At 43.6% G+C, this 16,887-nt stretch overlaps 1 long non-coding RNA gene across 1 annotated transcript in view; it reads left to right on the top strand.

Moving 5' to 3' along the window:
* LOC103352189 (uncharacterized) overlaps window positions 1-16,887 on the top strand; it is a 315,055-nt gene that overhangs the window by 279,319 nt on the left and 18,849 nt on the right. The window contains exon 2 of the long non-coding RNA XR_016218712.1: window positions 10,220-10,315. This is a non-coding gene — a long non-coding RNA (uncharacterized LOC103352189). The remainder of the gene's footprint in view (window positions 1-10,219; window positions 10,316-16,887) is intronic.

Below are 16,887 nucleotides of genomic sequence, written 5' to 3'. Positions count from 1 at the left end.
TTCAAGGATACATTTTCCCCATCTGGAAAATGGGAATACCTGGTGTTTAACTCATGGGTTAGTTGACTAAGTACTGGAAATAAGTGTAAAGAACTCAGCATAGTAGCTTAGCTCAGAGTCAACAATCCATGAATTTAGTTGATTATTGGTAATAATAAAGTGGAGTGCTATAAATTGATCCTGGAACTAACTTGTATTATTGTATAACTAAATTGTACTATTTTATTAAAAGTTAAAATGATGGATAAGTTGAATATCCTTTGCTTTAACTTCATTTAGAAGTATTAGAATCACTCCAGGGGCAGGTACTTGGCCTGGTGGCTAAGAAACAATTAAGATGCCTGCATCCCTCATTGGAGTGCTGGGTTTATACCTGGCTCTGGCTCCTGCTCATGCAGACTCTGGGAGGCAAAGGTGATGTCTCAAGTAACTGGGTTCCTGCCAACCGTGTGGGGGACCTGGATTAAGTTCTCAGCTCCCAGCTCCGGACTCCTAGCCTTAGTATAACTCAGCCGTAGTGTGAACCAGTGTTTGGGAGCCCCTCCCCCCTTTTGTGTGTCTTTCTTTGTATCTCTCTGCCTATCGAATAAAATAATAAAAATGTAATTAAAAAGTCACTCAAAGAGCTTTAAAACATTATCAATAGGGGGTGCCCACTCACCTGAGATTCCAATTTAATTGACCAGATGTGGGGCCCCAGGAATTTATAAAAACAAACAGACAAACAAAAAAATTCCAAGAGATTCTAACATTGGTTAAACATCACCACTGTGCCCAAGACTAACTTTTTATTCTGTCTGTGCAAACGTTTCCAAGTTGAGTTAGTCTAAAGCTTGGTGACACTGCCAGTTTGGCAGTGCTGCTCTGGCACAGGGCACTGCTTCTCAGAGAATAACTCACCTAAATGACAACAGCCTGTTAGTATGATGGAACTGTGGTGGGGAGGTGGTGACTAGGTCAAGTCATAGGTGCTCCACATACACATGAGAGGCTCATCTCCCTGGGAGAGTCTTGGTGTTGGAGAACAAGCCGGTCCCGAAGTATCTTGCATAAACTCAGCTTCCCTGAGACCTGCACAGACATTTAGACCAAAGTTTCTTCTTGTCACCTACGCACGGCAATCTAGGGTCTTTCCTACAGAGTAAATTACGCTTTTCAACTCTTACTACTCAAAGGCAGACAAAAGACGTGGGAAATATTGTAATCAATACCACTTCAGCAGTTTTTAGCAAAAGAGAGATTTGAAAAGATGACCTTTGCATTTTAGTTTTCCAATATTCTATGTGTTCTAACAAAGAAGAGGATAATAATATTGAATTAAAAGGGTTTTTTGTTTGTTTTGGTATTTTAAAAAATGTATGAAATTAATATAAAAGCAATCAAATGTATTTTCTTATTTCAAACAGAGTGGCTCCCATGTCATCACATCGCCAAACCCAGACAATTCAGGGCTTCTTAACAGCTACCCCAAATCTCCTCTGACCTCTGCATTTCATGCAGGCAATGTCTTCTAAGTCTTCTGCAAAGATCTTGGGATCTTCCCCCCTGACATGGGTGCTGGCCCTCCACGTGCTGGTCACCTGGACTGCGGCAGCTTCAAGCTTGTCACATAGGTTTGAGATTCTGACTTCGCTTTCTTGGAATTCAGATGCTGACAGGGGTGACTAAGTTCCTCTGCTTGACAGAGGCCATGGGCAGAGGTCCCTAGAGGAGAAGATTCCACATGAAGGAGAGTCCCAGGGCAGGGAAGCCAGCTGCCTGCTAACAGTGGGCACCAAGGCCTAGGTGCAGAGGCCTGCTTATAGAACTTCCAGCCCAGTCCAGCTCAACACTAGTTGAAGGCAGTCCCCTAAGGATCCTGGAAGGGGAGCAGAGCTGTCCAGGTCAACCACGGGGCAGGCAAATAGGAAGTTCTCGTGGTTTGGCACCGTTAAGTTTTGGGGTCTTTTGTTTTGCCACAATCAATAGGTAAAACATATGCCATCTTCCTGATTTTAGAAAGAGCTGATGCAATTTGTCTGGCTCAGGAACACAGATATTTTAGTCAATGCTTACTTGCAGTAAGTCTCAAAGAGGTCTGATGATACTACTTTTTAAAATTATTTAATTTTGTTTAATTTGAAAAGCTTAGAGATAGAAATAAAGAGACAGAGAGAGAGAGACAGGGAAATCCTCCATCTGATGTTTCAAACTGTGGATGCCTATAAGCGCTACTACTGGACCTGGCCAAAGCCAGGAGCCCAGAACCCAATCTAGGTCTCCTATATGGGTAGCAGGGAACCAAATGTTTGAAGTATCACCCCTGCCTCTTAGGGTGTGCATTAGCAGGAAGCTGGAATCAAAAGTAGAGCTAGAACTCAAACCAAAACCCTGTGATATGGGGTGTGGGCTTCCCAAAAAGCACCTAACTGACCCTGTCAGATATCTGCCCCCTTGATGCTTCTCTTTTTTTAGAAATGGGTGTTTGTGTTCCATCAACCTCATATCCATTTTTTGCTTCAGTGACTGTGAAGAGCCCTTTAAGACCACTCAGTAGTTGTTCCTACACGTTTGGTGGCCTGAGCACTGGGAGCTGCAGCCCAGTCTTCAGTGGAGACTGGGTGCTCCCATCTTCATAGGAAACTGCTGAGTAGGCACAGAGGGCACCTGCAAGCCTTCAAATCAGTCTGCAACCCTCAATTTTAAATTCCCCTTGATCACAGATGTTTCAGCAGCAGCCTACTCTTCATTTTTGGTCACTTCAGCATATCTGTCCAAGTAGAGAACAGGCATGACCTTCCATGGATGTTCACAAGAGATGGTGCCACGAGTGTACCACCACATGTGACCCATTGAGTGGTCTCCCTTGTTGTTGCATGGGATAACAATGTCCACATAGTGCAGAGGACAGTCTGTGTTACACAGAGAAATGGTAGGCAGGTTCACATTAGATGCCTCTGTGAGAGGCTGGTGGTCACTAATCACCAGAAGACATGGCTCCTAGAAAACAGGCTGGACCCAGTTAGTGAGGGTTCAAGGTGTGAAGCGGTTAGAAATAGGAGCATCTCCAATGGCAGCAGCAAACTTCAGCACAGCCCTCTGGCCAGTGTTCCTGGAGGATACCACACTGATATCAGCAAGTTTTTCTTTATTTATTTGAGAGGTAGAGTTATAGACAGAGAGAGGAAGAGACAGAGAGAGAGGTCTTCCATAAGCTGGTTTACTCCTCAAATGGCCACAGTGGCCAGAGCTGGTCCGATCAGAAACCAGGAGCCAGGAGCCAGGAGCTTCCTCCAGGCCTCCCAGACAGCTGCAAGGGCCCAAGCAGTTGGGCCATCTTCTATTGCCCTCCCTGGCCATAAGCACAGAGCTGGATCAGAAGAGGAGCAGCTGGGACAAGAATTGGCAACCATATGGGATGCATGCACTGCAGGTGGAGACTTCACCTACTACACCACAGTGCTGGCCCCGTCAGCAGGATTTACAATGGCAGCAATGGCATGAGCAGCCAACCGAAGTTTCTCCCAAGTCCTCTTCAGATTCATGGTGTAGATGCCATCATGTTTCTTTTTGTAGATGTACTGTTCCATTTGAAAGTGAAGGTTGGTGCCACCTAGGTGGTTCCTGCTGCAAGAGATTTGAGGACATCCTCCCCCTTCATTTGTACGACATCACGGGCTCCTGACATTGTGACAACTTCCCTGTAAGTTACACTTGCAATCAAGAACAACCCCATATGGACCCCTCACTGGTAGTGCAGAAGAGGTGATGTTTTTAAGATACATAGTTCTTGATGGTTATCTATTTGTATTAGTCATATTTTCATTATAGTAAGAAAATACTTGAGGATGCTAACATTATAAAGAAATATTTATTTTGACTCAGGATTCTGGAGGTACCGGGTCCAGAATCACCTGGTGGTGGCCTCCTTGCTGTCAGAGCATCCCCAGGAAGACAGGGAGTCCATCTGTCAATGCCTATGCAAAAGCTACCAGTGCTCCGCTGTAAGGATTTAATCCAATCCAATCTAATCTCTTTCAAAAGCCCCTCCTCTAAATATTTTAATTGAATTAAGTTTCCAACATTAGTACTATTAACATCTAAGGCTTTGAGAGCCAAATTCCTGAGTTTGGGGTGACAAATACTGAAACTGTGGGACTAAACACAGGCTCTACCACAGATACCATCACCCCTGGTACTACCATTACTGATTGTAGGAAAAGTAGTATGTTGTGGCACGTGTTGAGTGTCAACCTAAAGAGGAAACAGTACCTGTATTCCTGAATCTAGGAAGACCCAGCCAAGAGATGTAGCATTGGTCAAGGGTAGGCAGTGCTTACAAACAACCTGAGATGGACACTTCACACCTTTGGCACGTGGTTCAACCACTCAGGAACAATTCCGAAACACACCTTATGCACATCTGTCCTTCCCATACAGGTTTTTGGTTAATTTACATTAGTATATGTTCACCAATAGATTAATTTGAAAAGCCCTGAGCTCTGTGGCTTATCCCTTAGACCTACAGTCAAAAGAGATTTTCAAAGAGAAGCAGAGAAAAGAAGGGAGCAAACAGTTTCATTGCTCAGATCTGATGCCACAGAATACAGAGCTGAGAGACAGCACATTTATCTGGGGCTCCAAAAATGTTAAGATGCAAGGGTGAAATCAGTCCTCATGTTTCTGATGAAAGGTCTCAAACAGAGTCCTGTGGATTATTTTCGACCATTAATAACCACATGCTGCTTGGAATAACCATGGCAACAACCAGTTGCAATGTACAGTACAATCACCCTGATTACCATAGAATTAGCACAAAACAAATGTTTGTTCTCTTTCTAAATAGATATATTATTATGATGATAACAGCTTCCTCTTTTCCCCAGGTTTTCCCATAGCTGCTCCTGCCCTAGACAATGAGAAGACACAGCTTTGTTTGAGATTTGTTTCTGATTTCCTTTCTCAAGTCTCCAGGATGGTACAGAGGGGAGTGGGCAATGGTTAACCTTTTTTTTTCCATCATTTCTTGCCTCAGTTGGATACACAAGAGAAAAACCATGCCTTGGTTTTTGGATCATTGTCTAGGGGCTATGAGGGGGGATGTTAACCTTTAAAATGTGCCTTGGAACTTAAGACAAACACCAAGCCTGAATTGCATGTTAATTTAAATCATATAATTTTGATTTCTTTGGTATCCATAACTCTTGGCAGGTATGGTCTCTGAGGATGTAAACATAACACAACCCAGGACATGCGTGTTACTTACCTCTGTGTGTATATGTGTGCACCTGACAACTATGCAACCAGCCCAGGTAGTTCAGGAAAAGTAGGAAGAAACTCAAGCCTAGTCTTGGCCTCTGTGCTTGCTGGCATTGTGAGTTCTGATGACAGCTGGCACTCTGCTGTCCCCAAAACCCCTTTCACAGTACCCAGCACCAGGCTTCCACACGCAATCGGAGCAATTAGCTGCCATGCGGCTGATGTACCCCGCAGAGGACTGGTGGCTTGTCTGACACATCTGGGCACTGAAAGTAATTGAAACAGCTGCTTCCACCCATATGGCAGTGAAAGCTGGTCGTGCAAAGTCTGCTGCCTGGGCTGCACCAACCTCAGGCAAATTAGCAGTCATTAATCCCCAGATCTGACCAGCATACGCAGAGCCACTAATCAAGACAGCTGGGGGAGGGGGCGTCTGAGGAGAAGAGTCCCTTTCAGATTTTCCAATGGCATCCCAGGTTAAAAAATAAAGCACACACAGGACAAATTACAGCCTTCCTCTTCCTGGGCACTCCCACTTCCCCTGCCTGCCGGCATTCCTCAGTAGGAGATTGCTAAAATAGTACTGCAATTCTTGGGAAATGGCACCCTGCTCCCGGCGAGCCTGGCATCCTGCAGTTGTAAGTTGCTGGTTGCATGGAGAGAGAGGAGGGGTACTGTGCAGTCTCAAGGCACTGGTGGGACCAAGAGCTCAGGGTACCCTGGTAATGAAGGCCCCACTCTGAGAAGGTCAATAGCACCTGGCCAGATGGGGAAGCACAGGCCATCCTCCTTTCTCCTGAAAGGTGCTCTGCTGGCTGTGGGAGGGATTGGGCCCCCATCTCCACCAGCCTGGAGGGAAGTGGAATTTGGGGTAGAGATGTGGACTTTGTTATGGCCAATGAGCCTGGTTGACACAGGAGAGAGGTCACATGCCGTCTGGCTGGTGAAGGGGAAGCTCTCTCATCCCCAACCTGGAGATTTATTTCAAGACAGAGGCTGCAGCTTTAAAGGGTTGTGTGGACTCAACTTGCACATTGTGTGATGGGGATAGGCGGCTGTCTCATTTACACCCTAGAATGGGTGTCATTATTCAGATGGCTCATCACTATGCCTGACAACACCCCCACGAGCTAAAGACATGGTGTGGTGCATCTGGACGGGGCTGGGTGTGTATGTGTTGGTGGTGGGGGCACATCCTGAGAGACAGGCTCTTCGTGTTACATCCCTATGACCAAAGACACAGTCCTGACTTGGGGGTTCGAGTTTTTTGAGCAATGGAAATTCATATAGTAAATTGGGTTAGGAAAACATGGCTCTATTAGATTAATTCTCAGTGAAGTGGTTCCTGATTTCAGCTCTGAGTTGCACATGGAAAAGCCTTTCCCATGGCGGAACCTCTGGTCTCTCCTGTGATAGGAGCAAACCCCATGCTCCTCTGGTGGCCCTGTTCTAAACGAACACTGCTCTTCCTCTATCTCCTTTGTTATTCACCTGTGCTTACCTGTCCTATGTGATAACAAGCGTTAAACCAAAAGTAAAGGAATTTTGCCAGGTGAGACAATTATTTAATTTGTTGCTGAACTACACAGAATTCATTCTACCAATTTTTTTTTTTTATTTTTTTAGCAGGCAGAGTGGACAGTGAGAGAGAGAGACAGAGAGAAAGGTCTTCTTTTGCTGTTGGTTCACCCTCCAATGGCCGCTGTGGCTGGCGCGCTGTGGCCGGGGCACTGCGCTGATCCGAAGCCAGGAGCCAGGTGCCTCTCCTGGTCTCCCATGCGGGTGCAGGGCCCAAGGACTTGGGCCATCCTCCATTGCACTCCTGGGCCACAGCAGAGAGCTGGCCTGGAAGAGGGGACAGAATCTGGCGCCCCGACTGGGACTAGAACCCGGTGTGCTGGCGCCGCAGGCAGAGGATTAGCCTAGTGAGCCGTGGCACCAGCCCATTCTACCAATTTTTAAACTATAATGATGACTTTTGTGTTCTGGAATTTTTGCTTAGGAGGGAAGAATAAGCAGGAGTAATAATTGATAGAATTAAAAAGGAGAGTCAATCCAACATGGGAAGTGGGATACACAGCAGACTGATATAATGGCAAATACCCTAAACAGCACTCTGGCCTCAGAATCATCCCTTAAGGCATTTGGATATGGCTAAAAAGCCCGTGAAAGTTTTGCAGGCATGGAAATCCAAGACACTGTGGCAAAAAAAAAAAAAAAAATGACCTAAATGAAATATCTCTGTGAGTGAGATCCCAGCAGGAAGAATGGGCCATAAAAGAAGGAGGTATCTTTCTCTGAAGGGAGGAGACAACTTTCACTTTGATTATGGCCTTGTCTAAATAAGGTCGGAGTTCATGAACTCAAGAGGCTTTCATAGCCTTGGCAGCTCATCACAAAGGCCTCAGATGATTGCTGACATCATAAATAGGAGTATCAGTTGTTAAATCAACAATGGGAGTCACTGTGCACTTACTCCCCATATAGAATCTCTGTCTCCTTAATGTGAAGTAATATGATAATTAATGGTAAAACTAGTATTCAAACAGTACTTTATACTTTGTGTGTTTGTGTGGGTGCAAACTGTTGAAATCTTTACTTAGTATATACTAAGTTGATATTCTGTATATTTATTGAGTGGAATTTTCCATTTGTGGTATCAGGTCAACACTGAAAAAAATTCATATTTTGGAATATTTTGTATTTTCCTTTTCTGGGATTAGGGATATTCCACCTGTATTCAGCAATTCTGAGAATTGTCAGAAGGGCACAAGGAAAGAAGCAGGAGACCAGTTGGAAGGCTATTACAATGATTCCAGCAAGATACATCTGTGACTTGTACCTGAGGAGCATGGCATGGGGGTCCATGGCATGGGAGTCTGAATGTACACTGAGGGTAGAGCCAACAGATTCACCAAGTCATCCTTGGGTGAGAACAGGAGCAAGAATCACAAAACACAGAATTTTGGTGAGGGTCCCTGAATTCTTGCTGTGTGGCAGTTCTCATGTTAATCACTTTGTGTCATTACCCATTTAATCAACAAACAGAAGTATGAGTTAAGTATAAAGATCTGTATCATCCTACATAGTTGCAGTAGCTGGCTAAGGTTAATCATGTCAGTGAAAAACCAGGCAGGAGTCTGGGACCCTGTGACTTCAGCCCCCTAGAATTTCATCACCGCTTTCCTCTGGAGCATCAAAGAAGTTCTAAAACTGAGAGCAAATCCTGAATGTTGACTTGATTTTGTCCATCATTTTATGCTTTCAACATTCAAATGTGCTTCAGTTTGCAGCCTCTAGTTAAAAATAACAAAACGTGACTTAGTTTGGTGGTTCTTTATTTCTTTATAAGATTGGAGTCCTGATTCCCAGTAAGTTGTTTTTCTCTATTCATTTCATTGATTACATTATATTTTCTTCTTGAGATGGAATTCCTGACCCAATCATGATAGAATGACTTTATTGTGAGAAGAATATTTCCAAACATTGATGAACAGTCACTGCTAGAACTCAGCTCTCAGATTCATTTTCTAGTAGGGAGGTATGACCTCATGAGCTTAGGTGATATAGTTTTGAGTCACATTACCAAATTTCTCAGATGTTTTGAAATGGAGGAGTCCTCAGGGAGTTATATGGCAGCTTATTAAGAGCTCTGAACTGGAATTGGGGTGTCCAAAGTTCAATCCTTTCTCCGCAGCTCTTAGCTGTGTGATGTTGGGTGAGTTACTTCACCTTGTGGGCTCATGTTTCCTCCTATATAAAGTGGAGATGCATACATAGTATTGATGTAAGACAGTGATTGTGAAGTGTTATCATCTATAAAGTCCCTAGGATTAGAGCCTACCAATTTCTTTTTAAAAAGATTTCATTTATTTAAATGAGAAGTAGAATTACAGAGAGAGAAAGGATGAGACAGAGGAAGGTCTTCCATCTGCTGGCTCACTCCCCAAAGAGCCACAAATGCTGGAGCTGGGCCAATCTGAAGCCAAGAGCCAGAAGCTTCTTCTGGGTCTCCTCTGTGGGTGCAGGGGGCCCAGGCCTTGGGTGATCCTCTACTCTTTTCCCAGGCCATAGCAGAGAGCTGGATTGGAAGAGGAGCAGCCAGGACATGAGGCTTAGCCTACTATGCCACAGCTCTGTGTCCAACTGCCACGCCTCAATTCTTAATAAAATTAGCTGTTTTAAAATAATACTAATAATTTTTATCATCATCATCATCAGATAAGGCATTCCTGTCTAAAATGTACCTCATCAAGTTGGGATGGAGTTGTAGGTTGACTAGAGACTGTTAATATCAAGGTTGCTTGTCTCAACCATTTGGATGTTTTCCACACAAATATCATTTGCACGTGTATCATAGACAACTAATAAAACATATGCTTTTAAATTATAGATTTACAAACATGTCAAAGGCCATGAACATTTGTGATTCAGAGTTCATTACTGTTGGTCCAACTAAGAATCACAAAGCAATTTCTTAGATCCACAGAGAGAATTCATGGGAGTCAAGGAGAGAGGACCGTTGGAGGCCTGGATCATATATTTACATACAAAAGTAAATGAACTCTGGAGTTGGGTAACCCATTTCTTAGAATGAGGGCTCCCTCCTTGATTGTGGGTGATCCCACATGATCATTAGAATTGCACTGTATACCCCAATCCTCACTCCATTGTCGAAGTGTCCACTGGCTTCTGTGCCTGAAACCACAATGAACTTAAAAGGCAGATCTATAGCATTGAGTACCTCTTAGAGGCAACAAAATAATGTAATGGTTTCTGATGACACCAGTGGTAGAAGCCCTTGCAGTAACAGGGTCAACACATTATCTGCTGCAGATAACTACAAAAAGAGTCACACAGACTCCAGCAGTATTTACCTGTTTGACCTTGCGAGAAAGGAACTAAAAATGGCTTTTGGGTAAAATAGTGTAGGGGCTCTCCCCAACCCATGTCACTAAACTTTCTCTTTCTTTGTTTCTAGAATGCCTCTATTCACGAATGAGAACCAGAAGGACATGGGAAAAGGGAAGTAGAATAATAGAAGAGATGGTCAAGAAAATCCCCTCACCTGCCACAGGTCTTACATTTCCTTCCTCCTCCCATCTCTTGCTTTGTAATTTGGTGGAATTTTCACTAAGCAGCATGCCTCCCTGTTGCATCTCAAAACAGAGTCAGCGTTTGCCTACTTGGCATTATCTGATGGCCCAGAGTGTTTTAACGAAGTTATCTTCACAAAGGAGGGAGAAACTAAATTTCTTCTTATGTGTAATGAATTCTACAGACTCCAAGAGTGAAGAAAGACCCACAATTTTACATAAGAAAAACAACTGGACCCCGTTGTCAAACCCCATTCTGTTGGCAAAGGCTAGCTCCAGCTCAACTGCTCATTTAGGGTCTTTGTAGAGAAAGTTTTGTGGAGAAAGTAGACGAGGAGGGCCAGGAATCGCATTCCCCATCCCTGTCAGTGCAAGATAATTTGCTTCCTCTGTGTGTACGTGTGTGTGTGTGTGTGTGTGTGTGTGTGTGAGATGGTAAAGCCTCCCTGCCCATGTTAAGAGTTTTTATGGGGGCCGGTGCTATAGTGTAGTTTGGTAAAACCACTGCCTGCATTTCTGGCATCCCTTATGGGCGCCAATTTGAATCCTGGCTACCCCACTTCCAATCCAGCTCTCTGCTATGGCCTAGGAAAGCAGTGGAAGATGGCCCAAGTCCTTGGGCCCCTGTACCTGCATGGGAGACCTAGGGGAAGCTCCTGGCTCCTGGCTTCTGATTTGTGCAGCTCCAGACTTTGGCCAACTGTGGAGTGAACCAGCAGATGGAAGACCTCTCTCTCTCTCTCTCCCCCCCTCTCTCTCTCTCTCTCTCCTTCTCCGTATCTCTCTGTGTAACTCTGACTTTTGAATAAATAAATAAGTCTTTAAAAAAAAAGCTTTTATGATGTGATAGAGTATGGAGAATCAGTGACAGGTAGTAGACTTTTTTGGGGGGTGGGTGGTTAATTCCTGAGAATCATATGAACATCTCGGCAATGCTACTGAGGCTCAGATGAATTTTTTCTCTTTTTCTACTAATGTCTCTGGTGTCTTTCATAACATTATGATAAGTAGGAGTGGAAAATCATTCCACAGGGTAAAAAAACACAGTCTACTTATTTCCTCTTGGAGTTATTTGAATCTCCCTTTTATTGTGGTGGCTGTGAACGTGGTCTTTATAGACACTTAAAAGAGGGGAGTCAGCATCTCAGGCACAAAAGCCTGATGTGCAGTGATGAATTCAGTATTACTTTGTGAATTTCCTCTATGAAAGCTGATAAGTAAGCAGTAGAGTTGGAAAATGAAATCCTTTATTGACTTCAGACTCAAATTTTTTCTCAATTGCTGACAAAACAAAATAAATCTTTTAATTAATCTGAGATGAAATCCCAATAAAGATCACATGCTTTAGCAATACATTTCTTCACTATTTCCAAGTGCAAGCACACTTCAAAAGGTTCATGGAAACTGGAATTCAAAGATAAGCTTATTTTGCAGCAAAATGTAAAAAATGGTACATACAAGGGGTCTTCAAACAGTTTACAAAAAATTCGTATTATGAAAACACTGTGCCTGGATTTAAAAAGTTTAGGGTACTAAAATAACTTACTTTTTTCCATTTTCACAAGCCTTTTGGAGTATCCATCTTTATTTGTAACAGTCTAATAGGACTAGATGATCACAGACATTTTTATTTGGTAGAGAGTACTCGTGAGTGGGTGAATCTCCTGAATATGGTTCCAAGCTTGGCTCCTGATTTCTGTTTCCTGTTAGTGCAGAGCCTGGGAGGCAGCAGTGGTGGCTCAAATGGTTGGATTCCTACTACCCAAATGGGAGACCTGGGCTTAGCTCCTGGCTCCTGGATTGAGCCCTCTCCCAACTGTTGTTGGCATTGGGAAGTGAACCAGAGATTGGGAGCTCTCTCTGTCTTTCTGTTTTTCTTTCTCTGTCTGTCTTCCTCTAAAATAAATAATAATTAAAATACTTAATTAACAAAAAGTTTTCAAGACCACATGTAGGAAACAGGATCAAAAAGAATCAATGACTATATCCATGACTCTGACTCTCTGAAGTATGCTGCGTCCATACTCAGTGTTCTCAGGTTTCAGGTCAGAAGTGTGCTGCTTCTGGTCACAGGTGGGTATGGGACAAGCAGGAGAGAATAGATTCACTTGATCTTTTTGTGTTTACTTTAGTGATCTATATACTAATACCTTCAGGAGCAGAAGTGAATCAAATGCTTCTCTTTGTAAACAAAGACATAGTAACTTAGAACTAACTGTATAAGAGTAATCACTCCATCCTAAGATTGTCTGTATTAGCATTTCCTCTCAGTTTTGAAAGAATCAATGCTAAATATTGTCAGGGCAGATAATGTTCTTTGGGAGTCAATGCTAACTGAAATCATTGTTTCTCTGTTAGTGGAGGTTTAATAGAAGGAGACCAATGCATTGCCAGTCATGTCTGTGCTGTCTCCCATCTCAGTACTTTTTGTGTTGAGGGGGAGACTCTGAAATTGCATTTCTGCCTTGCCTGGTGTCCATAGTAGTCTTGTTCTAGGCTCTGACAAAGGGGATGGAAAAGACAGTTGACTAGGCTGAAGGAGGAAGGAGGAACCAGCTCTTGCCTATTTGATTCCTGTTTCTTCCTGTCTTGCTCCAACAACCCGGTTGCTTCCGGTCCCTAATTTTATATGCCATTTATGGAATCAGCCTTACTAGGCTCTTTTAGAGGTTTGAGGCAGCTCGGCTATGTTTCCCCTTGGAATTCTAAGTTCAAGTACCATGGAGCACTCTCTCTTTGCTCCCAAGTTGATGACCACAACTGTTCCTTTATTCCCGAGTTACTGTCGTTGGGTTATTTAGCCCAGGATTCCCTGTTTAGTCTTTACAGTGCCCAGCACCCACCTAACTAATTCCTTATACTGAATTCTGGGTTCTGGCATACAACAAAGTTGTATATTCCTAACAGGGTACAGGTCTGAAGGTGTGAAAAGGAGAAGAAGTTCTTTATATCAGCTTAAGGTCTGCAGCTGAGCCTAAGAAATAAACTGACAGAGTAGCAGCAAAAAGACCAAATTGTTTAGTGTTTTTACACGTACACAGGAGTCCTCACAAGGAGAGAGAAGACACAAGGAAACCACTAGGCTCTAGACCTATATTCTTTGTACACAAAAAAAAGTTACCAGGGGATATTTAACAAATGCAGGTTTTAGTGTTCATTTTTGATTCCCTATCTAACTGATACACTTTCCCAATACTGTTTGGTAACAACATGGTTATATATTTCAGTTGAGACTAGATTATTGCCAAATCCAAGGCAGAAAATCCTAATAAGTTGCAAATTGTGCAAATTCCATTTCTCTAACCAGTGATTATTTAGGAATGGGTCTGTGATGGGAGATGGACAGGATAAAGTGAGGGTAAGTCAAACAATAAGACTGAAGACCAAGGAAGGGCCACTCTTCCAGCTGTGAATGAGTTGCATAAAGATAGGAGCAGAAGCTGCCACTGTGCCACCATGAAGGAGTGAGTCTTGGGACAAACGCCAACCCATTGACGATGGCAGCAGGGGAAGTCCTTGTCCCTTAGGGCTGCTGCTGAACGCCGTTAGCTGACACTCAGCTGCCCTCCCTGATTATCTGCTGGGTTTTCTGCTTTCATTCAGCAGTGCCCTAACTGACTCACAGACTTGCTAGTGGAGATTCAGACTCCATAGGTGTGGGGTAGTGTGGTCTTGGGAACTTGGGATTTTGAAAAGTTCTTTATGGGTTTTTCATCAACAGCCTGGCACCGATCCCCATAAGATTATTAATGGAGGTCAGATCCAGGAAGAAGGGCTTTGTGCCCTGGGTTAGAGGACTCATACCTGAATCCCAGATGGGCGTGTTTCCTTCTCTTTATCTGTATCTATCCCTGGAGTTATAATTAGATCCTTCAAAGTTAGTGTCAGTGTGGACCTTTTACAAGGAGTCCAAATTTGAGGGCTTGAATCCAAACAGAGCAGAGAGATGTCCTTTGCTCCACCCCCCTTACCTCAGCCAGCTTCTGTGCCTCTTACTAAGTTCTACTCCAGCATTTTGAGGACTAGACCATTTGATGACCAAGCTTCTTACATAAACTATGCCTATAACCTTTGGAAAAAAATGCGTGATGCTATTTGTACCTCTTCCTAACTATGAAACTCATTTGTACACATGTACAGATAGAATCCTAAATAGATTTGTCTCTTGGCCTGCACCTCGGCTCACTAAGCTAATCCTCTGCCTGTGGTGCCGGCACCCCGGGTTCTAGTCCCGGTTGGGGCGCCAGTTCTGCCCCGGTTGCTCCTCTTCCAGTCCAGCTCTCTGCTGTGGCCTGGGAAGGCAGTGGAGGATGGCCCAAGTGCTTGGGCCCTACACCCGCATGGGAGACCAGGAGGAAGTACCTGGCTCTTGACTTCAGATCAGCACAGCGCGCTGGCTGTGGCGGCCATTTGGGGGGTGAATCAACAGAAGGAAGACCTTTCTCTGTGTGACTCTCTCTCTCTCACTGTCTAACTCTGCCTGTCAAAAAAAAAAAATGATTTGTCTCCTGTGAACTTAAGCACTGATTATAAATTCCTGATGGAGGCCAGCACTGTGGCGCAGTGGGTTAATGACCTGGCCTGAAGTGCCGGCATCCCATATGGGTGGCGGTTAGAGACCTGGCTGCTCCACTTCCGCTCCAGCTCTCTGCTGTGGCCTGGGAAAGCAGTAGAAGACGGCCCAAGTCTTTGGGCCCCTGAACCCGCGTGGGAGACCCAGAGGAAGCTCCTCACTCCTGGCTTCGGTTCGGCACAGCTCTGGCCATTGCGGCCAACTGGGGAGTGAACCATCCGATGGAAGACCTCTCTCTCTCTTTCTCTCTCTCTGTCTCTCTGCTTCTCCTCTTTCTGTGTAACTCTGACTTTCAAATAAATAAATAAATCATAAAAAATATCCTGATGTATTAGAAGTAATCACGACATAGATCTCATGTTCTGAGATTCATTTGGGCCAGAATATTCAATAAGTCTCGATTGCTCATATACACCTGTGGTATTCTGTAAAATTCTTCCTTTATTAGGCCTTCTTCCATTTTGGCCTGTCTAAGCAGCTTCCTTGCTCTTTTATTTCCTCAATTCTCTAACCTCTCTGTGGCTCTATTTGTTCTTAGATTCTCATCAACCCCTTTTTACTTAGGATATCCTTTTCTTTACCTTGACACTTACCTGAAGCTTAATTTTGATATTCAGTCATTGCATTGTCTTCAGCAGCATAGTCCTATCTTTTAATGCTTATTCTGAAGTTAGGTGCTATATAGTTATTTTACCAAGAAGATGGGTTTGGATGGAAGACACAGTGCAAGAGTTGAGCCATGGGCAATTCCTAGAGCTTAGGAAAATTTCAAATATGTTTGGTTTTTAAAATTTTTCATGAACAGCCAAATTTTCAGTTGTTTTTATATTTCTAAATTTGCAATAATATTGGCTATAGTTTCAGAGTTCTTAATTTTCACAGTAGCTTTATATACAACCTTTTTTTTTAGAGTGATGGGAGATTACCACCAGGTAGTAGATCTTTGTTCCCACTAATCAATGCATAAGTGGAATAACATGAATGGACTTGGACCCCAAGTTCACACAACTTGACCAGGGTAGGTGTGAGTCCAGGTTTATTGATTCCTCCAGTCTAATCTATTTCCAACTCTGTTGAGATTTTCTGAGGCCAAAGTTGGTTTCTCTACCAGACAGATGTGGTACTGAGACAGTCCACAGCTAATCAAATTAAAAAAAATTCAAACTTGGGGGCCAATGCTGTGGTGTAGTGGGTAAAGCACTGCAGTTCCGGCATCCCATATAGGTGCTGGTTCAAGTCCAGGGTCCTCCACTTTGGATCCAGCTCTCTGCTATGGCCTAGGAAAGCATTAGAGGATGGCTCAAGTGCTTGAGCCCCTGCACCCACAAAGGAGACCCAGAGGAAACTCCTGGTTCCTGCCTCCTGGCTTTGGATTGGTGTAGCTCCAGGCATTGTTGCCATCTGATGAGTGAACCAGCGGATGGAAGACCTCTCTCTTTCTCTGCCCTCTCTGTCACAACTATTCCTTTCAAATAAATAAATAAATCTTTAAAAAATCATACTGTAAATCTAGTCTGCTGATAAACACAACCTAGTGGAGTACGTGGAGAGTTAAAAATATATCACCTGTGCATTGTATGTTTAATTAACACAATCAGATATATCCAGGTTGAAGAAGGGTTTCTGCAGTGATAAGCTAGTAATGATCAATATACTCAATTTGTTATTACATTGCCATGATTTGGTAAAAGTTAGAAATGAGGGCAGTATGTCTGCCTCAGATGTTCAAACTCAATTTAAGAAATGGTTTGGATCCAGCCAACAATTACATGCTTGGGTTTTCTCAACCTGAAATCACCTGCAGCTTATTCTTAGTGACCATAAGAAAAATTTTTATAGGAGGTTCCTCTGTTAACATCTGTCAGCTCAGAAGTCTCACCTCTGCACAACAGAGCAAGTGCACACTGCCTGAGTCTCTCTCCTCGGCCTGAGTGGGAACTTAGCATTGCACACTGACAATGTCACCTTATAACCCCTCCT

Source organism: Oryctolagus cuniculus, chromosome 12 (assembly GCF_051225735.1).
Source record: "Oryctolagus cuniculus isolate XC-2025 breed Fujian yellow rabbit chromosome 12, ASM5122573v1, whole genome shotgun sequence".
In the NCBI taxonomy this organism is placed as follows: Eukaryota; Metazoa; Chordata; class Mammalia; order Lagomorpha; family Leporidae; genus Oryctolagus; species Oryctolagus cuniculus.
The sequence above is the reverse complement of the archived record's forward strand: the minus strand, read 5'-3'. Positions and strand labels throughout refer to the sequence as shown.